Raw genomic sequence first — 25,800 nt, forward strand, 5'->3', positions numbered from 1 at the left:
CTAAAAGATTAGATTTAGACGCTGTTTTTAAACTTTTTGTCTATCACCGATTACGCCCCGTAAAATTGCTAGGCCCACCTTCTCCGCCTCGATTAATGACTAATCATCACCTAGTATCGATTATTTGATTATACCTATCTAATTTGATTATAACCCGTCTAATCTGATTATTTCCCGCTTAATTTTGTGTATAAGAATTATTTTTGGAACCAAATATAAATCAAACTAGTTTCGCTCCTCTTGACACTTTTTATGTAAAACTTTAACAAAACTGTGCTTTTTGTAAACTTACACACAAATATGTCAAAACATTTATTTGTTTTGTTTTATAGATACGTACATGATAAACTTAATATATATATATATATATATATATATATATATATATATATGTAACCAGAACAAATCTCACTTGTAAATTACTAATATATGCAGATAAACCAAGATATATCATGTATTAATTAAGTACTTCTTTTTAAAAATACAATGTATGATCAATCTAAACAATGGAAATGGAGTAAGCAAAGACATAATGGTAAATATAGTTAGCATTTCATTTTCTCATAATTATATTTCTTGCTTACCCAATAAAGATTTTCTTTCGTGTGGAAGAAACCAATGTTGATTAGGAGAAGAAAAAAAAAACCCAACGTTCTACACGTTAGGCACCAAAGAAACCAATGTTCAATTTGAAAATAAATATGGTGCATTGATCGATTCTTAATCACCATGTTATGTTGTATTGTTTTTGAATCCCGAGATTGTTATTTTCTTACAGTTCTAATACTTTGCTAAATAAGTTTTGACTCACATATGTCAAGTTAGGCTTAGGGTACATATATCAATTTAAAAAACGTAATACAAAAACTTAACTTAATTAAGGGTATTTTTTTTTTTTTCTTTTGAATGAATGTTAAATTGTATTCAGATCAAAAAAAGTCCTTTGTACAATGAATGCATCCTGTGTATAAAGAATGTGTTGAAAAAAAATAAAAATAAAAAGAAGTAAACTAAACACGTGATTGAAGCCAGACTTGGAGCCCATCCTTCAGCTTGTGAGGAGTGAGGCTTTGAAGAGAAAGCAGCCTGTTGCGTACTATGCGATCAAGAGTCCGGGTAAGCTGAGCCGCAGAAGTGGGATGCTCCCATGCCGTCTTTTGTTTCTCTCGCACCAGATGGTGTGGATTGCAGCCTGAAAAACGAAACGCAGAAGAAAGCGAGTAGCTCCATTGAAGACAGAGGAGGAGAGAAGCGGAAGTAACTGGTTGAATTGAGAGGTGTAGTGATGACGAAGGAGGTTGCGAGTTAGCCCCGCCCAAATCCGAGAGGAGTAAGAACATCCATAAAAGAGATGCTCTAAGGTCTCCAACGGTATGTACTATGAAATACGGTGTATGTACGTGTTAATTTCAAACATGAACTATATGATCAAGATTGATGTCGTCGTCTGTCATGCTAACGTTGGAGGTGATGCTTTTGTCTATAGCTTCCCGATCCAATTAGGGTTTCAGAAGAAGACTAATATCTTGGGCGAGGGGTCAATTTTTTAATTATCAGAAAAGTTTCACTTTAACTTCTCTTTAATTTCAAGCATCATCTAACGTGTTCAAAAACTTTTTGAGTGAGATATACAAGATATATAGGGGTAAAGGGATTTCGTAGTTTGTCAAATATTAATGATTTTGCGGTCAATCTTCCTCATGGTAGTCTAGTGGCAAAACAGTACATGGATATGATAAATTCCTCCTCCATTATTCTCAACCTCAAAACACTTTCTAGATCTTCCTCTTAAAAAACCATATAGAAAGCACAGCTTATTTCGTGGTCTCAGACTCAATCAAACTGATTTGGTACACATCAGTTTAAAAACTTAAAACAAAAACTTAGTTTAATCGTATTTTATGGTATACTAGGTTTGTACCCGCACGTACGTGCATAGTTATGTTTATAAAAAAAATTAATTTTGTATATATAATCAAACTTATACTAATTGAGATTTTAGTTTGTATTTGGTTTGCTTTATTAATGTTTGAAAATTTAAAATAATAATGATTTCACCAGTATCTTAAAATTTGGAACAACATAACGGTTGGACTGGTAACAAACTAAATCCAATAAATGATTGGTTAGATTCTATTAAATTTGTGAACTATCAAATTGGATATATAACCGCTAACAGCGATAAAAACCCGTTTGAAACATATACAAATATTTAGGATGGCCGTAACTCTCTTTTTGTTTTGTCAAGTTCTATTATGTCTTACACCCGTTCTCAAATTTTCGTTGCATAACAGAAAGCATTCCCAATATGGGACATTACAAATATGGGAAAAATTTGTATTTTCTGATTGAAAACGGGAGGGGATCGGACGAAAACATAAATTCTTGAACTCCCGTATGAAATAAACATAAATATAATTCATAGTATATCTATATATCATATGTTTTAATAAAAATATTACAAAATTAATTGACTTCTTTATTCTTACTATTTTATAGATGTTTCACCTATATTAGATTATGTTTACTTTTAACGGTTATAGAACATATTTTATGAGCTGGCAAAAAAAAAAACATATTTTATGTATTTTTTTTTTTTTGAACTTATGCTAGTTCAATTGAAAGTAGTAAGATTTATTTGAAAAAATTAAATATATTTTAATATTTAATAGAACACGTCAAGAATTAAAATTATTTATTTAGCATGTGTAAACATATTTATATAGTATAACGTCATTAACCCAAAATTTTGTCATTTTGGTTTATGAATATTTGGGTGTTTGAGTGTTAATCAGTACTTTAAGATTTTAATTAGAAATTTTTATACTATGAGCTATACTATTAGTCATCGTTACCTTGAATATTTCATTAGGGATTCAAGGTAACCATGACTTAAAAGTCTATAAAAATTTAAAAAGTATTGAGATTAACACTCAAACACTCAAATTTCAAGGAAAATTTTAATAGACTTTTTAAAGATAACATGATTTAAAAACAAATTTTAAGGTGCTCATGTTATAAAATTTTACTGCCATGTGTTTTTTTTTTTCGTTTCCATATATTATAGTGCCATTTTAATAAAGACTGTTAACATCATATATTTGAAAAAATAAGAAAATAATATAATTTAATACATCCAGCTGATTACAGTATAGTCATGGAAGATTAATTGTACTTATATAGATTATGTATACATACCCCTTGCTGTATTTGCCAGTTTCAAAAGTTAATTAATGTTAATGCAAAGCTCAACTACATACTCTAATAAGAATTTCCTACGGAGGTTTCTTAAATAAATCTATATAAAAACTGAAGAAAACAAACACTAATATAGTATCTTGTGACTTACCGGGTTCATATAAAAAATGTGGACTTCTTTTAAGCAATCAAATGTAATTTTCTTGTTTTGCAGATGCTATGTCAATTGGATGAACATCCGTTCATACCACAATCTTCCCTTATATACAATCTCTAGGTAGAAAAATATATGCTTTCAAAAAAGATCTTGATTTATATATGCTTATATACACGATAAAAATTATAAATTTAACAAATCATAAGAATCATAAATCATAAACTGGACATAGAACATAGTATTGGCGAACTAAAAAAAGAATATAGTAGATGTTAGCAAGAGGTATATTATGCAAACTCAATACAGAGACACTTTTTTATTTTATTTTTACAGAAACAAAGAGATACAAAAATAATGCTAGAGTGGTGCATAACTGTATATGATATGTGAATGTTAGGTCGATTTCTCTATTTATAAGCTGGAAAGAGTAAACATTTTTACTTTTACGTTTAAAACTTAAAAATCTATATAAAATCATATATATAAAAGTAGAGTTTCAGTCTCTCCTTATTGGTCTACTTGGCAATGCAATTTTAACAAAAAAAAAATTTATATTAAAACACAAATTTAAAACAATTAATTTTCATATTTAACTCACATAATATAAAACTGAAATATTTATAGCTTCTCCCTATAAATTATGCATTAACTTTATTTCTCCACTAAGTTGTATTAATCAATTGTATTAAAACAAAACAATAAATTAGAATTGTAACTCTCATTTTTCTAAATGTAATTTTTCATCATTTCTCTTCCTATAAATACTCATTATCTTATTCTCTTACTCTATCACTATTTCATTCTCTCATCTTCTTCCACTACTCTCAAATCTCTTTTTTGTTTTGTTTTGTTTTGTTTTGTATTTTTTTGTTATTGTTGTTGTATGGGTTATAAAAAATCAAATCAAATATCATTGTACAAGCTTAGTTTTAGAGTTTGTATGATATGTATATCTTATATATTTATTTTAATCTTTTAAAATGTTTATCTCCATTTTCTACTTTATATTAACATCTTATAAGTCATTATTTGCATACTTCCTTACAATATTCACCACACAATAAGATCATAAAATTGAAATGATCCATATGTGATTATCTATTATGTCTCTGGTTATCTGACATATTCATGTATCATTTTTAATAATTTATAAAAATTAATATAATTATCCATTTATCCATTTATAAAGACTATTTTGTTTTGTGATCAAATTGTTAAATCTGCAGAGATCAATATAATATAAATATATATATATATATATTTTTATGATTTGAGGTTTTTGAAAACAAAAAGAACATAATTAAACAATTGGTTTTTTGTGTCTTTAGTCAAAATAAAAAATGATCCAAAAAACAAAGCATATTCAACTGGAACTTAAATATAAAAATAAAATATAATTTTAAAAATATCATTTCACTAAATTCTCTAAAGATGAAACCATTAGTATGAAATCTAGCACTATAAATTAAATTGATGAGTGAAAAAAAAAACCAAAAAAATATAAGTTATCCTTGGGATTTTAAAAATTAGTGAGATTGAAGAATTCATATAATTTTATAAGAAAACTAATTTAGTTTGTCACTTACAAAGTAATATTTTTTATTTTGAAATATTATGTGTAAGTGTTGAGTTTATGTCAACAAACAACCAAATCATGTGAATTTTGATTCAGCCACTTGGTATTCCTTTTATTTTAGGTTATAAAAAATTAAAATATTTATTTATAATTAAAGACATGTAACTCCATTTAACTCAAATGTAACTCCTATCCAATAATTGTACATTAATTCATTCCTCCTACTAACTTATTATCTTTCAAGAGAAATTATTTTTGGCTAAATTTTAATATTTTTTATTTATTTTGGTTGGCTAAACTTATATTCATATTTTGGTTGGCTAAATTAATATATTTCTCATGTAAAATTATTGTTTATAATATATTTCTCATTTCAAAGTTTAAAGCAATATATCATATATATAAAAGTAAGGTTTTGGTCTCTCCTTATTGGTTGATTTTCATTTAATGTTTTCTAATTTTTTTTTTATTTTTTTATTTGCTTTCTAATTGCTTTAAACAATATTTAAGATCCAATAAACACAATACATTTAACTCACACATTAAAATAAAATTATAACTGAAAATAAAAAAAATTATGCATTAATCATATTCTACCACTCAATTTTATTCAAACACAATAAATTACTATTGTAACTATATAGTTCTAAATGTAACTTTCATCATTTCTTATCATATAAATAAGCATTCTCTCAATCTACCATTCTCTCATATTGACATTCTTTTACTATCTCATTTTCACATTCTCTCATTCTCTTCTACAATACCTTAAATAAATATATATACAATATTTATTTGTTCATATCTTGAAAATATATATATATATTATATAAACATTGGATCTGTGAGTGTACATTATATCTTAAATAAACATTTCTCTGAATTTTATAATTCAATTAGTGAGTGTACTTATTACTTTGAAAAACTTTTACATTGAAGTTCATAAAACCATATAAGAAAACTAAAATACTATATCACTTCAAATTTGGAAGGAAACACTTGGTATTCCTTTTTAAAAAAGTCAAGACACATATAAAAATTTCTTAATATTTAACTCGCTTTAAAGACATTAAAGGTCATTTAACTCAAAAATAATTTCATACATTCCTCCCACAAATAAAAATATATATATATATATGTTCAAGATTGTATTTAAATATTACATAATTTTTTAGTTAGCTAAATTTATAGTCACATATATACAATATATATACATAAGAATTTATATTACTTATTAACACCATAATTTGACCCATTATTTGCTTAACTCAATATTGGTTTCAAAGCCAACTAAAGAAAAACAGAAACGATCTTATTGATATGACCAAAACATGGGCATACTAACATAATCACTTACACGGAAGATATTTAAAAAAAAATAACTTATTATTGCAACATCAACGTATGAAGGGTTTACATACGCAGTTAATTAGAAAATCTATAATACAATAAATGTATTGGAAACAATATCAGTCAATGATAAGATTGGATCCTAAGAAACAACATCTTCATAATTCATAAAAAATAAACGCCACAATTATACACATCTGAATGAAATGGTATAAACATATAGTGTATAAATAAAAGTGACGGCAAAGCCCGTATATGCCTAATTAAAACGAAATAATACAAAAGAGAAAACGAAAAAGACCAAAAAAAACAAGAAAGTGCCAACTACACCACAACCCACGCGTTGCGTGGGGAAGCACCTAGTCTTTTAAAAACTTTAGTTTTCAGTTAATGCATATACAATATGTTTGAATCTATATGGATGATTAGATTTGAATTTTGAATTAATTGTCTAGATTTTCTTATTATACCAATGAGAGTACATATATAAGGTTAGTTTTAGAAATAATCCCTAAATTTTAGAAATTTGGTAAATAATTACTGATTTTATTTCAAGATATCTTAAAATAAATCATCTATTTAAATTTAAGTTAAGTTATTTTCATAAATACTATTCGAAATGAATTGGATTCATTTGTTATGGAAATCTTGTTAAATAATAAGTTACATTTTTGGTATGTTATTAATTGCGGAAAACTCTTATTGTTCTATAAAATTTTAATAACTATATAAATTCAAGAAATTATTAATAGAAATAATTTTGTTTTTATTATAATATTTTAAATTTCATTTTGTAATCTTGTTGGCTTTAATTTCATTTAGAAAACTATACATGTTTAGTATTTAATTTAGAAAAATATTTGGATAACTTAATATATTCGAAATTAATTATTTATGCTTTATACCCATATCAAAAAATAGATATAAAATCTATAACCAATTATAAAAAAGTTAATTATTTATTTCTTTAATAGCTGTTACCATTGTTTTAGGAAAGTTTAATTTTTTTTTATTATATAAGCAAATGGATCTGTTTGGCAACATGGATATATGTTATATTTTTTTCTTTTTTTTTTTATCCCTAATTGTACTCCCCAATTAATAGTATAGATTCAACAAATAAACTCCTAATACACATGTGAATATATGATCGATGTACGTACTATAAAATATGTGTATATATGTACGTGTTAAATTCAGTTATTTAACAATTATTCAGTTATTTTATCACTCCACTAAAGTCTGAAACATATATACAATTTCGGCCTCATGTGAATCAAGTCAATTTTCCAATAAAAGAAATATCTATATATTAATGCTACAAATTTCAAGTCATACAAATGATACAATACTTTCCATAGCAAATAAAAATTAATAAACATGAAAGCTAAAAGTGGTAAAATATCCAATGGAATAAGAAATGAATGAAACATATTTATTAAAAAATCTCCATCAATTTTGGCAGGATCAGGTTTCTTTATAAAGTACAAACGTTCCCAATATATTAATATTGACTCGCAAAACAAACCAAATTAACGAAACAAAAGAACAACAGCAGAGAAATGGCAGATTGGTCTAACTTACCGGAGGAGCTCTTGTTCTTGATCGCTGTTCGATTGTTCTCCGTGGTTGAACTCAAGCGCTTCCGAAGCATATGCAAATCATGGCGCTCCTCCGTTCCCGGCGACTACGCTCACTTCCCGAACCGCCCTCTTTTCTACGTCAACCAAGTCCCAGAAATCTCTCTCTCCCAATGGTTCAGCCTTGTCAAAATATTTCTCTCACGTGCAGCCTTTTTCCGTGTCACCCTCTCCTCTTCCCCGAGCCAGGGCTGGCTTATCAAATCCGACGCGGACATCAACTCCATGAAAATCTGTCTCCTCGAACCACTCTCGCGCCATCCGATGACACATTCGCTCACGAGTGTTGATCTTTCGGATTTCACTTAAGAATCAAGAATCATTTGCGCTTAAGAAGAGAGGCTTCATAAGAGTGGTGCTTGTCAAATATAAGAAAGGAGAAGCTTATCATAATCGGATTCTTGGACTCGACCATTACGGGGAGATCAAGCACAGGCCATGGGATAGAAATAAGTGGAGAGTACTCAGAAAGATGGCTGATCATAAATTCTCTGACATTATAGTTCACAAAGGACTAATGTATGCCTTGGATACACGAGGCATTGTGTGGTGGATTAATTCTCGTCTTGAAATATGTATGTACGGACCTCCAGTTGATGATAACATCACATATAGCCTGCCCGGAGACAAGAGCTTTGTGAAATGCTGCGGAGAGCTTTACATTGTCGACCGACTTTGTAACAGAAAAGCTGGCTTCTATAGTCCGAATGCTGAAACAGTCGGTTTCAAGGTTTATAAGTTTGATGAGGAGATAGGACAAATGATGGAGGTTAAGTCTTTGGGAGACAAAGCATTTGTGCTGGCTACCGACACTGGTTTCTCGGTTTTGGCTCATGAGTATTACGGATGTCTTCAGAACTCTATTTACTTCAAAGACGGCGAGAAAGAGCTTAATGTGTTTAAGCTAGACAATGGTAGTGGAAGTAGCATCACAACAATGTCCCAGTTTTCTCAGAGTTGTTTTCAAATGTTTTTTCCTAGCTTTCTCTGAATCTTGTCAAAGCTACTTTCTTTATATTAAGAGTATCGATCATCTTTATTAAATTCCTTACCTTTCATCTTCATAATCGGAACGAAATATATCTATGTATCAAATGGCGTTGGATATATTGTTGGATTTACTTCAATCTAGTAGAATTTGTTTTGTCGAACCTGCCTAATTTTTTGCTGAATCTTACACATTTGTTTTTTTTTTGTCGTGCACACATTGGTTTGTACCTTACATATGTTGATTCTTAAGACAATTTTTATTTTATTCTATAGTAGCATATATAATAACATAACAATGAATATTACATCACTTAATGATAAAATTTAGACATAGATAAAGTTCAAATGTTTTTCTTAACATTGTACTTTATAAGATAGTTGTAGTTTATATATGTTATATATAGAGCAAAAGATAGCTCACTCATCCACTCCCTTAGAAGCAGAAACCAAATCACTATTAGCATCTCTTCAACAAGTTTGGATACATACATGGTTTCAAATAGGTGTGTATCGAAGGCGATTGTAAAGTTCTTATCAATACCATATATAAAAGGCTTGTAATAGAAACAAGCCCAAACGTGACGCGCCGGTACCTGAGATAAAGCCCAAACTTGAGTGCCGGTGGACACAGAAACAAGGCATGATTGACCGTTTCCGCATCGGCACCGCAACGAGCACAACCCAAATCACAAGAAATGCCATGGCGTTGCAAATTTGCCGAAACCGAAATGTACCCTAACAGCACTTGCTACATAAAATGTTGAAGTTTTGGCGGACAACGAACTTGCCAGACACTGGCTAGGAAATGGATAATCTCCGGCCCGCTACCAAGTACCTGAAAAGGCCTTGTAACCTCCATATGTGCCGTATGATAACCAGACTATTTCATATGGTATTGTAAAGTTCTTATCAATACCATATATAATAGGCCGTATGATAACCTTGCTCCTTGGACTCCAATATGTTTCTCAACCTTATGTTTTAAACTGAAGCGGTTGTTACCTTTCTAATGTTTAACTTCTAAAGAAGATGGAAGAAATGAAAAAAGTTTCCCAAAATTATATACACTGACCCACAGTTTTTAGATTAAATTTTATTGGGAAGAACATTTTGACTGAAAAATTGTTTCAAACATATCTTTAAAACAATAAAAGATATATAATTCAACTCAAGCACTCGTACTCGGATGTGCATAACCTTTCCAGACCATAGAAAGAGCATGTTTGTCTATTCATCCAATCAATCTAAATGCATTTTTCAAAAAAAATAAATTAAAAGGTTCATCATTCATGGTTATAATTCATTTAATTTATTGAAATTTCATGGTTATGTAGTATATATATACTCTAAAAACAAAGAGTATTATTAAATAATGGTGTTGAAAGACCAAATCATATTAACTTTATTTAAATGTTAGTATCAATGAATATGACTACAAGAGTTTGTTATTTTTTTTTTAATTCATTGATAACACCTATCATTTCGTTTATCCTCGTATCCTTAACTACATAGACGGTCAGCCATGATAGACCAGTTACATCTATAACAATTGCCTTGATCTCTCTCAACTGTATAAACATCAAACCATTTAACCTGGTTTTTCCAAGCAAACTTGCAGGTAAACTTTGTTGTCATAAACCAGCTTGCTATAAACTTCCATACAAATACGCGTCCTGGTGCCACTCTGCCGACTTTCTTTTTTTTTGTCAAACAAGCCTTGTTTTTTCATTCAAATAAAGTCTCAAAGACAGAGTGTACAAGAGCTTCAAGCATAGCAAAGGTTACACTAAGCATTAAAAGGGTTACAATGAACTTTAAAGGGCATACAATAGTAAAGGTTTGATAGGCCGTAGAGGATCGGAGACTGAAGCAAACGAGCAACAAGCCACAAGCGATCTCATGGTGTGTCATAGACACTTCCGCGAGCAAGTCGGGGAGATTTGAAATAGTCACGATCATAACTGATTAATGTGACGTTGATAAGCTGTCATATACCTCATGGTTTGCCGAGACAAAGCACGATAAGGATAATGGGACAGAGGATAGGAGCAAGTCTCGAGAGGTGGAGAATCTCCAAGGAGGCGGGATCATAATGCCGTGATTTGCCAGCCTCTTACTTTCATGAGAACTTTCCTTGGTGTTGCTGATAAGCACTTGAGCAGGTTCGATATTTGAAGGACGCATGGGAACAAGGATGAAGAGGTTTCGGTAATCTCCATTCCGTAGGGAGGAGATCATAATGCCGATAACCTTCCATTCATTTACATATCTAGGATCTATAAACAACCATCCAAATAGCCAAAAGCTTAGATTAAAAGATGTGGTACTAGGGGATTTGCATACGACCAAGGTTCAAGTAAAATAATTGCAGACCCCATCTCCATGAATACGATATAAGACTTAGTCGGAGTCTTCGGCCAGTCAAGTCCCTGTATCGGTAAAACAAGGATAATGGGCAAAGCAAAGGGTCAAGAGGCACAGACCTGAGTCGAGAAGAGGGAGGAGTTGGATTTGAAACCAACCTTATGCCGTTCTTCTCCCCACCTCTACTTTCATAATATCTACCTTTGATGTTGCGAAAAGATGCTTGTAAAGGTTTGGGTTTGGGAAGAGACGGAGCTGAAAGATTGAAGAGTATACGGTAATCACCGCTTCATGGAGACGGGATCATAATGCCGTTCCTCTCTCAACTGTATAAACATCAAACCATTTAACCTAGTTTTTCCAAGCAAACTTGCAGGTAAACTTTGTTGTCATAAACCAGCTTGCTATAAACTTCCATAGAAATACGCGTCCTGGTGCCACTCTGCCGACTAGAACATCACTTTTAGATGTACAATTTAGTGTCAAGTATGTTTGCGGGCTGATATTGTTGGTAATTGTAACAACAGTTTTAGTAAAGGGATTATATCCATGACAAGGGCTAATGACATAACAAAAGAATATAGAGAGAGCGACGAGTGTTTTTGATGAGTTTTTCATATTCTTTTGTTATCAGACGTGTTGTGTTTGTCTTTGTTTTAGATTCATATGGTTAGTATAGTATCTTATTTATAGCGTTGATTTTGATTGATGATCTATAAATTGAGAACCGTTGCAAAGAGATACATTTATTTAATTAAGGGGTTACATCGAGCTAAAAAAAACATTCAATAATATTCATTATGAGTTTTTGTTCTTGCATATTTAGAAAATCTCTTAGATCTATTGGCTTATATTCTTCTATAGGCTTTTTATTTTTCCCAAAATATAACTACATTTATTTTGGGTAGAAAACCATTTGAATTTAACTTTATTGAGTAACTCGATAACAATCCGGGATAAAATAATTATTAAATAATATTATTGTAATTTCTGTTTACAAAATCTAATATAATTACTGGTAAAATTATTATTTGAGATCGAAACATCATTTGTGTAATATATATTTTTAATTTTTATTTGAACATGTAAAATTCTTGTATAATAATTAGGATTTAACCCGTGTGAATTATTGTAATGTCAATTTTATTTTGTCTCACGATTCGAGTTAAGAGTTCTTAAAATTCATTTAAAAGATTTTATGAAAATATAATCAAGAGATTAAAATCATAAGTAGAAAGATATACCTATAAATATATAACAGAGGGGATTTTATATATACAGTTTATAATAAAAAAATTATTCAGTTAGATAATGATGATATTAGATTTTTATATATTTAGAGAAATGGATTTGTGATGATCAGTTTTTATATTGTTAGGTAGATGGTGGTGTGTAATTACTGGTTATTAGGTTAGTGAACATTTTGCTTACGTTTATCATGATTTATGGCATATGTTTTGTTAGGATAATATATCTATTTTTTAATTCCAAATTTTAGTTATATAAGCCTGAGTAAATATTGATTTTTTTTAAATATCTTTAAAAAAGGATCATGATTATTATGAACAAGAAGATTAGTAAAAAAAACAAAAAAAAAGAGTCATTACTGGTATAAAATCTGAATAGAAAATGAGAAAATAATACTTAGGAATTTAGGAGCAATATTTTACATTTAGATTCAATGTATTCAATTTTCATTTATGGAAATGACTATTTTTGTTTATATATTATAGTATTTCTTTAAAAGTTATAAAGGCAAAGAGCCTAAATGAGATTCGAAATCTTTTTAAGTTTTTATTTAAATGTACATATATGTGACACACAAACAACCAAAGTAGCCGAGACAACCTGATTTGAGAGAAATGGTAGTAGATTGGTCTAACTTACCGGAGGAGCTCCTCAACTCTATCGCCGTTCGATTGTTCTAAGCTAACATAAATAAGCTATTGTCGGGTTAAAATGGATACAAGGTTTTTGTCCTAAATTTCGAAATCCTAACTATGTCTATCAAAATGGGAACGGGATTTGCTTCTTGAAAAATAAGATTCCAATTTCATTAGTTATAATCTAAAATGACCTATTGATAAGTTGTCGGCTCAAAATGATAAAAGGACCTATGTCTATCAAAATATAAACGCCATTTTCTTCTTGAAAATTATTATTCCAATTTTCATTAGTTCCAATCTAGAAGGACATATTAATTTATAATTGTCGGCTTAAAATGATATAATATGTCTGTTTAATCCACCAAAATTACCTTATATAATAAAGTAAGATTTTTGCTAAATCTGTGTTCTAAGAAGTTGATACATAAACAATTCTTCTTTTAACATTTGTCATTATTAAAATTTTAATTTTATAATTATTTGTTTTCGCTAATTCAATTATAATTAAAAAATCAAACTCAGATACACTATTACTAATCTTTTATAGATTTATATTAATAATATATATGAGTGATATTATTTCAGTATTTTATTTTATTTTTCTTTTTATCATTTATTTTTATAACTAAAGATCAAACTAAAATGATTTAAAATTTATATATTGTAAAACGTTGTAATTCAAATTCATATATTGTTCTACTTATATTTTAAAACATAATAAGAACCCGAAAATTTAAACATTTAAGATGCACGATATCATTGTCAATGCAACATATTAGATTTATTGCTAAAACGGTAAAAAAAAATTAAAACAGTTCACCAAATACATAAGCTATGACCCAATATGACAAGTCCACATTTATATATATATATTTTAACATGAAAAAAGTAAATTTACAAAAAATTTAGCAAAATCTATGCAAAACATAAACAAAACATAAGTAAAATATTTTGATGTTCACAAAAAAATCAAAAATAATAACAACATATTAATTTATGTTTTAAGAAAAAAATAGCGATTATGTAACACTTATGCAACATTTGAGCTACCACCTAAAATATATATATATATATATATATATATAGATTTTATAATAAAAAAACGTACACATGTTTCCAAATACCAATAGTTCAAGCTAAAGACTTAATATAGTGTAGCGTCAATGGTATATTTGATAAATTAGTTTACCCATCAAAGTCTTATAGCGTCAAAGTCTTCTGCTTGTAATTTTCAGGGTTTTGCGTTGGCGTAGGCCTCTTCTTAGCTCCAACGTAAGTTTTAATCCAACTCATATATACTTTTTCAAATCTTTTAAAATAAAGTTAACAAACTGTTTACAAAAAAAAAAAAAAAAAAAAAAGTTAACAAACTGTTTTTGCAAATGAAAGACAAGCTATATTTGCTATTTTAAATAAAAATTTTACAAAAAGGAATTTGAGTTAACCATTTTGTATTATCAAAGGAATAGGAAATGAAATAATAAAATAATACTGATTCAATGTATTCAATTTTCATTTATGGAAATGACTGATTTTTGTTTATATATTTTATTATTTCTTTAAAAGTTAATAACACAACCATCTAGAGCCTAAATGAGATTCGAATTCTTTTTAGGTTTTTATTTAAATATATACTAGGGAGGTACCCACGCTTAATAATAAGATTTGAATAACAACAGTTTTGTTACTTCATGATATGTTACTTTTCTGAATTAATATGTAATAATTGACATATTTAAATATAGTGTTTTATCTTTTGAAAAAGTTTAAAATGTTTTATTGGATTGTCAATAAGTTTTTGTATTTGCATATATAGAAAAAGATTTATCTTACTAAAGATAAATAATTTTCTCAATGTGAAATATTAATTGAGTCTTTTAAATAAACAACTAAATTGTAGTAAACAGATATTGAAATTCAATAAGTAAATCCATAATTTTAAAAAACGTAAGCAATTTCAAATAGTTCAATATTACAAAATAAAGATGAGAGTAATGCAACGTTGGATTTCAAGTAGTGGTTAATACAAACATACTAAATTTTATAGACATTCAAAAAGAGAAATATAAACGGCCAACACCCAATTCTTTACATTTGAGTGCCTGAGCTTTCACCTTGTTGCTTCATCACATAGTTTACGTAATAACACCCAGCAAATTCAGACTTGTAAATATATAAAATGTTTTAAGAAGTTTTACTTTAACATCATACATAACTTGATTTCATATACATAATTACATCTTACATAGCATGGTGATGCACCAGTCCTTCTGTAACGCCCGTGTCCTGAAATAAATGGAAAAATTTGTGTGTATGTCGGAAATTGGAGTGAAGCCGGTTTAATTTTAGTTGGTTTATTAAGTTGATTGAGTTATTAATTAAATTAAAACTGGTTTAATTAATTCTTGGTTTAGCTAAATTGTGGTTTAATCGAATTAAACCAAGGAAACCCTATCGTTCCCTTAAAAAAACGGTCTACGCCTATTTTTCTTCTCCTCGGGTGGGGGTCGATGGTCGTTGCCACCATAGAGATGGAAGGAGAGAGAGAAGCTCGATGGTGGTAAGAGGAAGAGAGGGGATGAGTTCGTTTTGGGGTTAGAGAAAGAGTTAAACTATGGGTCGTGAGAGGAGAGAGGGGCGAGGTGGTGTTGGCGTGTGATGAAGAGGGGATCGAGACTGAACCCTCGTTGCGTACAGCTTGTGCCGTCGTGTGTAACGTTTTCACCGGAGAGTAAACCGGTGATGCCGAGAAAGGTAAATGGCTTAGCTCGATTGTGTTGTCGTTGTGGTTTGTTGTGTTGAATATTGAATCAGGAGCATAAACCAACTGAACTAGAAATCTCTGCATAATGCAAGTCTAGAACCGGAAGCTTATTTGTCGTGGAATTGAGGGTCGTAGACTTGTGTGGCTGATGTTCATGTGTCGTGTAGTGGAGGTGGTTCGTGAGTTTTGTTGGTTGGTTTAGAAGTTGTTATTAAACCAAACCCGATTAGGTTATCGTGAGTGTTTGTGGTTGTTGTGGTACAGTTTTCAGTGAAAAGTGAGGGAAAGGGGAAGAGAAGAGAGAGAGAGAGCAATGATGAGAGGAGAGAGAAGTTACGTTCCGGAGATGGTGCAAACCATTGATGGATCTGGTTAGTCCTACCATGGCTGTGGGAAGTTCTTTGGTGGTGGAAGAACAAGGCCGGAGTAAATAGTACTGAAGAAGAGTAAGAGAGTGGAAGAAGGTTGGAGATAAAGGCAGTGTGGAGGAGCCGACATTGGAGGCTCGTCGGCGCTAGATCCAACATTGGTTTGGAAAGATAATGTTATTGGCGTGATCTCCAACAAGCCAAGAGTGCATAGCAATTGTCGGATTGTTATTCGGAGTTAAATTGAAGGAGTTATGCTCGTGACTTCCTGGACAAGTAATTGCTGGAAAGGTTACTGCTGCTAAATGGTGCAATTTATGCAAGTATGGAACATGTGCGTTTCCGAGTTCCGGTTTTGCGAGGATGATTCCCGTCGAACCAGATGGAATCAGCTCATGATTTTAAGAGTCTATGGAAAGGTCTCTCTGTCTAGAAACTATAGCTGCTGACGGAGCTTGATTTAGGGTTATAATCAGGAAGTTATGGACGTTTTTTTCTGGTCCAGTAATTGCAGATCTAGAAGCCTAGAAACAGTTCGTGTAGGCCTCAAATAGGAAATCAAAACTTGTTCGATCTCCACGAAATTTGGTACAGAGCTGCATTAAATTACTGGCTAGGTATTGAACGGTGGGATTGCGTTTCTAACGGTTAGTTTGTGTTTTATTTGAGTATTTACATAATCTTTTGTATGGATTGAATTATGTTGAGTTGTGTTGTTGGTTGAACCAACAAGCTCGGTTTGAGCTGGAACCTCCGTAAGCTTATGGAGCAAGGTCATTGTGGTTGTAGAACCAATTTAGAGCTCAAGAGTGTCGGGTTAAAGCTAAGACGGTGAATTGATGGATTCATCAGAGAAGTGTTTTCCGTGGCTAGACGGAATAAAGTATTCCAGCACACCTCTCTTGTTACTCGGTCGCTAGGGGTGGTTGGTTGTGCGACTCAGTAACTAGATGAGGTGGTGTTTGGAATACATGCTTAAGTGGTTTGTTCGGGTGAATCACAAAATGGCCAGTTGGAGGAGTAATCAGAGTCTATAAATGTAAAATGCTTGTGGAGCTGAAGTACGTTTTAATGATTTCTGTTAGTAGCTGCAGAGTATGAAATAGTTTGCTTTAGTTAGTATTTGTGGAACTTTTTGTATGAAGCGGTTAATGCCGGTTGTCTTGTCGGAATTATGGGGTTCCGGTGAGATTGTTTCCCATGTGTCCAGTGTTAGGATTGGGAATCCGGGTGCGGTTCTCTCACCTTCGAACTCTGGTTTTATGAAGATCTTCGAAGAGGCCAAGGTATTTTCAAGACATGGTGCACCTATAGACATTTAGAATTTTAGGTGAATTTATTGGTTACCTTATGATGATTATATCAGAAAAAACTTATGTTACATACCTTCATATTCTCCAACCCTCATAAACCGCATTACACAGAAAATATGTTCGGATTTGTATATGAGATAGCACCCGTTTGATTGCCATATGGTCATGAATTGAGAAGCGTAGTTGTCTTTGAGACGACACTTCACAGTCTCACACCTACATGTTTATCAAATCAATAAAAACCTTATCAGAGATAACTTTAAAACATAACTGTCCTAAAGGTAGAGTAAATATCTTTTACCTGCCATTCAACATTATTGAGAACAACTTCATTACTATCTGTAACACCCGCAAACCATTTTTTTGGTAATTTGGTGAGGGTGTCGATCGACACTAGTTGTAGTCGGTTTGGTCGGTTCGATTTTAATCGTCCGGTTTGCATGGTTGGTTTAGGAAAACCTTAAAATCGAGTTTTAAAAGGGGAAATCGACCTTTCTCTTCCCTTTTGGCCATTTTTGACAGAGAAATATAGAGAAGAAGGAGAAATCGGTTTTTGAGAGAGATTTGTGAGTTTTCTTAGCTGTTCTTGTGAGAATTAGAGCTAGGAAGGATCTAGAGGCTTGCTAGGAGGGTTTGATTTGTTGCTTTTGGTCTGAATCTTCCTCCAAAGAGGTGAGTGCATGACCATAGCTAATCTAAGCCTTTGATTTCCTTGTTCTTTCTTGTTTGTTGTTGTTTTGTGTGTTTTTCTTGCTGGGATTGGTTGCTACAGGTTCCTATGGACGTATTTGGCTTGGGTTATGAGTATTGGGCGATTTGGAGGAGGTTGGGAGCGAGATTCGACTCTCGGCTTCGAGCGGATCGCGATTGCAGAAGGAGTGTCGATCGACACCACTTGGTGTCGGTCGACACCAGCAAATTGAGCATCGATCGACACTGTGGGGTAGTGTCGGTCGACACCAAGAGCCAGTGTCGATCGACACTTGGCTGTGTCGGTCAACACCTCCCTTCCAGCGAGACGATGTTTGATTTCCTGGTATGTTTGTTTTGTTTGTTTTGTTTGTTGTTTATTTGGAACATTGGAATCACTGTTGCTTATGTGTATAGCCCAGTAGATGGAAGGATTGCCTCACTGAGTGTTTATCAAATACTCATGCATCTCAATTTGTGTTTGTGGTGCAGGTAAAGGCAAAGTGTAATCGTGGAATCAAGGCAAGGAAGAGGAGGATGTTCTAGGGACTCGGTTTGATGTTGTCTGGCATTGCTAGGTTGCTAGAGTTGAGTCATTAGAAATATTGCTAGGTTGATGGTTCCATGTTTTCTGAGGATTGGTTATTTGGATATTGGCTATGTCTTGAATATTGGTTATTTATATTATTTGGATATTGATTGGATATTGGTGTTGTCTTTCTGCTGTTGATTGTGATTGTGGTTAGGTGGCTAGTGGGTATGGGACCACTAGTTGTAGTTTTATTATTATATTAATATATTTATTATTTATTATTATATTTTAAAAAAAAGGTCGGTCCTTTCATTTTGGTATCAGAGCCCTTACGGTTCTAGGTTTGGGTTCACTAAGTTTCTGTTGTGATGTTTGGGATTGCATGTCTTGATTGATTATGTGAGTTAGTCAATTGTGTGTGGCATAAAGTCTTAGAACATCCTCTTCGAGCCGATAGTGTGATTCCACAGTGAGTTTGTGTTTTTGTGTTTTTGTGTTATGTTAAGATTGCTTGTTAGCCTCTGTTCTTGGAAGTGCAGTGGTTAAAGGTGTTTGAGTTGTTGGTCGTGGACGGGGACGTGGTCGTGGTCATGTTCGGGCGGGTCCCGAGACCAGCGAGTGTGTGGTCCAGAGTTCCACGAGGAGGTACGTCAGAGGGTCGCAAGCGTATCAGGAGGGACCAAAGAGGGTTAGCCGGTGTGAATGTCGGGGGTGCTGGGAACCCAGGTGTGGGGTTGCAGCAGGTGGAGCCCAGGGTCGAGATGATCGCTTGGCGGATCTATTGGCGTGCTGTTGGAGCGGTTACCGAGAGGGGTACCAGTGCAGGCTCCAGTTGTACCGCATGTGGCGGGGTGCAGCTGAGGGCTGCGAATGTTGAGGAGTTTCCATCTTATGTTAGGAGGATGGAGCAGTTGTAGACGCCGGTGCAAGATTCTTCTCGAGAGGTATCGAGCCTAGAGAGGCGGATAGGTGGACATTTGTAGTTGGAGCAAATATTTTCTCTGTTTGGTGGGTAATCCAGTTGGATATTAGAAGTTGAGTGGGTAGGTGTAACATTGCAATGTTATATTTGGACCACAAGAGGTACTTTTGGTCGGGAGATGTTTATAGTGGTTAAGGATTGTTGCTCCTAAGGGGATGGTGATTCTCCTGAATACCGATTGCTCAAGGGGCTGGGGGCTTCGAGAGTGGCAGAGGGGATTGTGTTCCCCTGAGGGGATGAGTAGTTGCCCTGATACCGAGATCTTGAGGATTGTGTTCCAAGAGTGAGACGGTATAACTCGAAGGCGCTGGTCTGAGAGTGAGATCGGTATGGCTCGAAGGTTGCGACCTAAGGGTGGTGGATTTGGGAGCAAGCAATACCTAGGACGTGAGTATAAACAACCCGATTGAATGTAGACCTCGAGAGATTGACGGTGGTTTAATCTCGGGTTTTAGATGTGTTAACCAATGGGTCAGGGTTTTATGAGCCAGGGGGGTTATGAATGTGTGGCTGCTTCGCCAGGATTGTGAGGCCGGTAGTGCTGGAGTCCCGGGTAGGGGAGTTACAGTAGGTCTCAGCCGGGAAAGGCATGTTTGCCAGATACATAAGTTCACGAGAAGCCTTCATGGCAGGATAATCTAATCGTTGCGACGATGTTGTATTACGTTCATTGGAGATGGAGAGGGTTGCAAGATTCACGGTTTTGGTAAGCTTGCTGAGGGAGACAAGGCAAGAGGTTTGAGTTGGCGGCTTGCAAAGCATTTGACGCGGTGAATCAGAATGTGTGAACGTATGATACTTGTTTGTTTTATTACGTTCGTATTGATGATTTGCTATGGAGAATTGCTAAGCGAAAAGCTAACTTTGTAATAAGCTATCTTGTGGAAGTTTCCCTAAGAAACAAGTTACTAGAGGTTCTTCGATGGACAAGAGATGTTGTTATCCGAGTGGTGGTGAGTTGATGTCGGCTTACTTGATTTTTGTTTAGTAGAGCTGAAGACGCAGCTAGAGGATTTGTTGAGCAGGGGACTCTTTTGTCTTATCACTTCACTGTGGGAAGCGTCGGTGTTCGTCAAGAAGAAGGATGAGGTTTGGGTTTATGAGTTTGTGGCGATGTCGTTCGGGTTGACTAACGCACCAGCAGCGTTTATGAGGTTGATGAACAGTGGTTTCAGAAGTATCTAGACGTGTCTGTCATCATTTTCATCGACGCTATCCTGGTATATTCTAAGAGTACTGAGGAGCATACAGTTCATTTGAGGGCAGTTCTGGAGAAGCTGCGGGAGCAGAAGTTGTTTGCCAAGTTGAGCAAGTGTAGTTTTTGCCAGCGTGAGATGAGTTTTCTGGGTCATATTGTTTCTGCAGAGGGGGTTTCTGTTGAACCGGAGAAGATTCAGGCTATCAGGGATTGGCCTAGACCATAGAATGCCACAGAGATCAGGAGTTTCCTTGGTCTGGCAGGTTACTACAGAAGGTTTGTGCAGGGTTTTGCAAGTAGAGCACACCCTATGACTAAGTTGACAGGGAAGGATGTTACTTTTGTGTGGTCACAGGAGTGTGAGGAGGGCTTTGAAAGCCTTATGGAGATGTTGACTACTACGCCAGTGTTGGCTTTGCCTGAGTAGGGAGAACCCTATGGGGTTTATACTGATGCATCTAGAATTGGTTTGGGGTGTGTGCTGATGTAGCATGGGAAGGTGATTGCCTATATTTCGCGGCAGTTGCGGAAGCATGAGGGCAACTATCCTACTCATGATTTGGAGATGGCTGCTGTAGTTTTGCCCTGAAGATTTGGAGATCATATTTTTACGGTGCAAAGGTAAATGTGTTTACAGATCATAAGAGCCTGAAGTATATATTCACTCAGCCTGAGCTAAATTTAAGACAGAGGCGGTGGATGGAGCTTGTGGCAGATTATGATTTGGAGATAGCCTAGCACCCTGGTAAGGCTAACACGGTTGCAGATTGTCTGAGTCGGAAGAGGGTAGCTTTGGCTCTGGAGCAGGAGATGGAGTCTCTGGTAGGAGAGATCAGTGCTTTGAGCTTGTGTGCTGTTTCACAGGAACCGTTGGGTTTGGAAGCAGTTGATAGGGCAGATCTTTTGAGTAGGGTGCGGTTGGCACAGGAGAAGGATTTGGGGCTGGTGAATGCCTCTAAGGATGTGGATTCAGAGTATCAGGTCTCAGATAATTGAACTATCTTGGTGCACGGTCGGGTTTGTGTGCCCAAAGATGAGGAGTTGAGGCAGGAGATTCTGAGAGAGGCTCATGCGAGCAAGTTTTCTATTCATTCAGGAGCGACTAAGATGTACCGTGACCTCAAGAGGTACTATCACTGGGTCGGGATGAAAAAGGATGTGGCTAGTTGGGTTTTGAGGTGCGATGTGTGTCAGCTAGTGAAGGCTGAGCATCAGGTTCCTGACGGTTTACTGAAGAGTTTACCCATTTCTGAGTGGAAGTGGGATATGATCACTATGGATTTTGTGGTAGGATTGCCAGTGTCACGGACCTTTGATGCTATTTGGGTCATTGTGGACCGGTTGACCAAGTCAGCACATTTTCTGGCCATTAAGAAGACTGATGGAGCAGCGGTCTTGGCTAAGAAGTATGTGAGGGAGATAGTCAGATTGCATGGGGTGCCAGCGAGCATTGTTTCTGACAGGGATTCTAAATTCACTTTGGTGTTCGGGAAGACATTTCAGGCAGAGATGGGCACTAAGGTGCATATGAGTACAGCTTATCATCCCCAGACAGATGGACAGTCTGAGAGGACGATCCAGATGCTAGAGAATTGGCTGAGGATGTGTGTGTTGGATTGGGGTGGCCATTGGGCAGATCACCTGAACCTGGTAGAGTTTGCTTACAACAACAGTTATCAGGCGAGTATTAAGATGGCTCCTTGTGAGGCTTTGTATGGGAGACCATCTCGTACACCGTTATGCTGGACTCAGGTGGGGGAGAGGAGCATGTTTGGTGTTAGTTTTGTTCAGGAGACCTCAGAGAAGATTCGGGTTCTCAAGCTGAACATGAAGGAGGCTCAGGATAGGCAGAGGAGTTATGCTGATAGAAGGAGAAGAGATCTTGAGTTTCATGTAGGAGACAGAGTGTATCTCAAGATGGCCATGTTGCAGGGTCCGAACAGGTCATTGTCAGAGACTAAGTTGAGTCCGAGGTATATGGGTCCGTTCAGAGTGATTGAGTGGGGTGGACCAGTGGCATATAGACTGGAGTTACCCGAGGTTATGCGTGCATTCCACAAGGTTTTCCATGTGTCTATATTGCGGAAGTGTCTCCGTGAGGGGGAGGAGGTGTTGGCTAAGATTTCTGAGAATCTTCAGCCTAACATAACATTGGAGGCAAGACTAGTGAGGGTTCTCGAGAGGAGGATCAAGGAACTTCGGAAGAAGAAGATTCCTTTGATGAGAGTCATGTGGGACTGTGATGGTGTTGAGGAGCAAACTTGGGAGCCTGAGGCAAAGATGAAGGCAAGGTTTAAGAAGTGGTATGAGAAGCAAGCCGTGACTTGAACTTGTCTAGCCTGGTCCCATATTCTCCTAGTACTGCCATATTCAGAGACTTTGTGGCTTGGGAATATGGTTGGTATATCGACTTCGGATGACGATCCGGGGGCACGCTATAGGGTGGCAACCCGAGAGGCGAGTTTGGATTTTCCTTATATATTATGGCATGTGGGTTTAGGCCCGATGAGGAGCCAATATTATGGCATGCAGACTTAGGTCTGATGAGGAGCCAATAAAAACTCAAGTTTAGGCCTGTGAGTAAAGTAAAGTCTAAAAGTCGAGAGCAAATGACGCCTAGAGCGTGAGTCTATCGCCTAGAGGTGACCTTCTGTAGATCGGTCGGAGGAGTGTGGGCCGTGGAGACGGTTGCACGAGAGTCCTTGGCTGATGGTTGTTCGAGATTCGAGGATGAATCTAGATTGGTGGGAGAGAATTGTAACACCCGCAAACCATTTTTTTGGTAATTTGGTGAGGGTGTCGATCGACACCACAGGAGGTGTCGATCGCCACTAGTTGTAGTCGGTTCGGTCGGTTAGATTTTAATCGTCCGGTTTGCGTGGTTGGTTTAGGAAAACCTTAAAATCGAGTTTTAAAAGGGGAACTCAACCTTTCTCTTCCCTTTTGGCTGTTTTTGACAGAGAAATAGAGAGAAGAAGGAGAAAGCGGTTTTGGAGAGAGATTTGTGAGTTTTCTTAGCTGTTCTTGTGAGATTTGGAGCTAGGAAGGATCTAGAGGCTTGCTAGGAGGGTTGGATTTGTTGCTTTTGGTCTGAATCTTCTGGCAAAGAGGTGAGTGCATGACCATGGCTAATCTAAGCCTTTGATTTCCTTGTTCTTTCTTGTTTGTTGTTGTTTTGTGTGTTTTTTTTGCTGGGATTGGTTGCTACAGGTTCCTATGGACGTATTTGGCTTGGTTTATGAGTATTGGGCGATTTGGAGGAGGTTGGGAGCGAGATTCGACTCTCGGCTTCGAGCGGATCGCGATTGCAGAAGGAGTGTCGATCGACACCACTTGGTGTCGGTCGACACCAGCAAATTGAGCATCGATCGACACTGTGGGGTAGTGTCGGTTGACACCAAGAGCCAGTGTCGATTGACACTTGGCTGGTGTCGGTCAACACCTCCCTTCCAGCGAGACGATGTTTGATTTCCTGGTTTGTTTGTTTTGTTTGTTGTTTGTTTGGAACATTGGAATCACTATTGCTTGTGTGTATAGCCCAGTAGATGGGAGGATTGCCTCACTGAGTGTTTATCAAATACTCATGCATCTCAATTTGTGTTTGTGGTGCAGGTAAAGGCAAAGTGTGATCGTGGAATCAAGGCAATGAAGAGGAGGATGTTCTAGGGACTCGGTTTGATGTTGTCTGGCATTGCTAGGTTGCTAGAGTTGAGTCATTAGAAACATTGCTAGGTTGCTGGTTCCATGTTTTCTGATGATTGGTTATTTGGATATTGGCTATGTCTTGAATATTGGTTATTTATATTATTTGGATATTGATTAGATATTGGTGTTGTCTTTCCACTGTTGATTGTGATTGGTGGTTAGGTGGCTAGTGGGTATGGGACCACTAGTTGTAGTTTAATTATTATATTAATATATTTATTATTTAGTATTTTTTTTTTAAAATGGTCGGTCATTTCACTATCAATGATACTCGCAGGCCTCCTTTTATCTTCCACATCCATTATACACCCACAAACATCTAATTTAAAGAAAGACAGAATTTAGGTTTTCAAAGTGTTGCTAATCTATTTTTGGTAAAGTTTAAGTCATACTTTTCTATGAGAGGGACCAACACACAAAGTTTCAAAAATCCTAAAAAGAATCTAGTTTTTCAAACACCAAGATACCAATTAACTATATTGACGGATTATACCAAAATAATATAAAATCAATTAAAGAAATACTTACCGAAAGAGATGGGATGATCTGTAGATTCCTAAAAAATATATTTTCTGGTAGAAAGTGTTAAAATATTTAGAGGAAGAAGAAAAGAAAACAGAGCAAGAGACTTTGTCTCTTTTCTTTGGAGAAGTGGAGAAGACAAGAACGAAAAACTGAAATATTATTTACATGAAACTTGTTACAATTTTGTTTTACAACACAACCACAGTTATATACAAGTCGTACGGTCGTAACCATTAGTAACTTGTCACAACCGACAACTTGAAACAACACATCTTACAACACACCTCTTCGCTTACAAACACTTTAATTTATCTAATTTTAGAACATAATAAGACCAAACTCAATTACAAACTAACAGTCCCCCTTAATTGAGTTATGGTCTAAAACCTTGTGTCTGGAATTTTAAACTCTTTTCATTGGGTTTCCTCTTTCCAAAGTTCAACATGTGCGTATCATCTTCTTCATCTTCAAGCCTCATTCGCTTATCATATTATTTGAGCGACAAGCTTATGGAAATGCTCAACTTCTTGTTCATTGAACCTGCCAGCCTTCTCCACATCTC

General features: G+C 34.8%; 1 pseudogene; it reads left to right on the forward strand.

Moving 5' to 3' along the window:
- Positions 1 to 7,839: 7,839 nt before the first annotated feature.
- Positions 7,840 to 8,947, forward strand: LOC104787621 (putative F-box protein At1g65770 pseudogene; annotated as a pseudogene).
- Positions 8,948 to 25,800: the final 16,853 nt, after the last annotated feature.

The sequence above is a fragment of the Camelina sativa genome, chromosome 5, assembly GCF_030686135.1.
Source record: "Camelina sativa cultivar CO46 ecotype springtype chromosome 5, ASM3068613v1".
Lineage (NCBI taxonomy): Eukaryota > Viridiplantae > Streptophyta > Magnoliopsida > Brassicales > Brassicaceae > Camelina > Camelina sativa.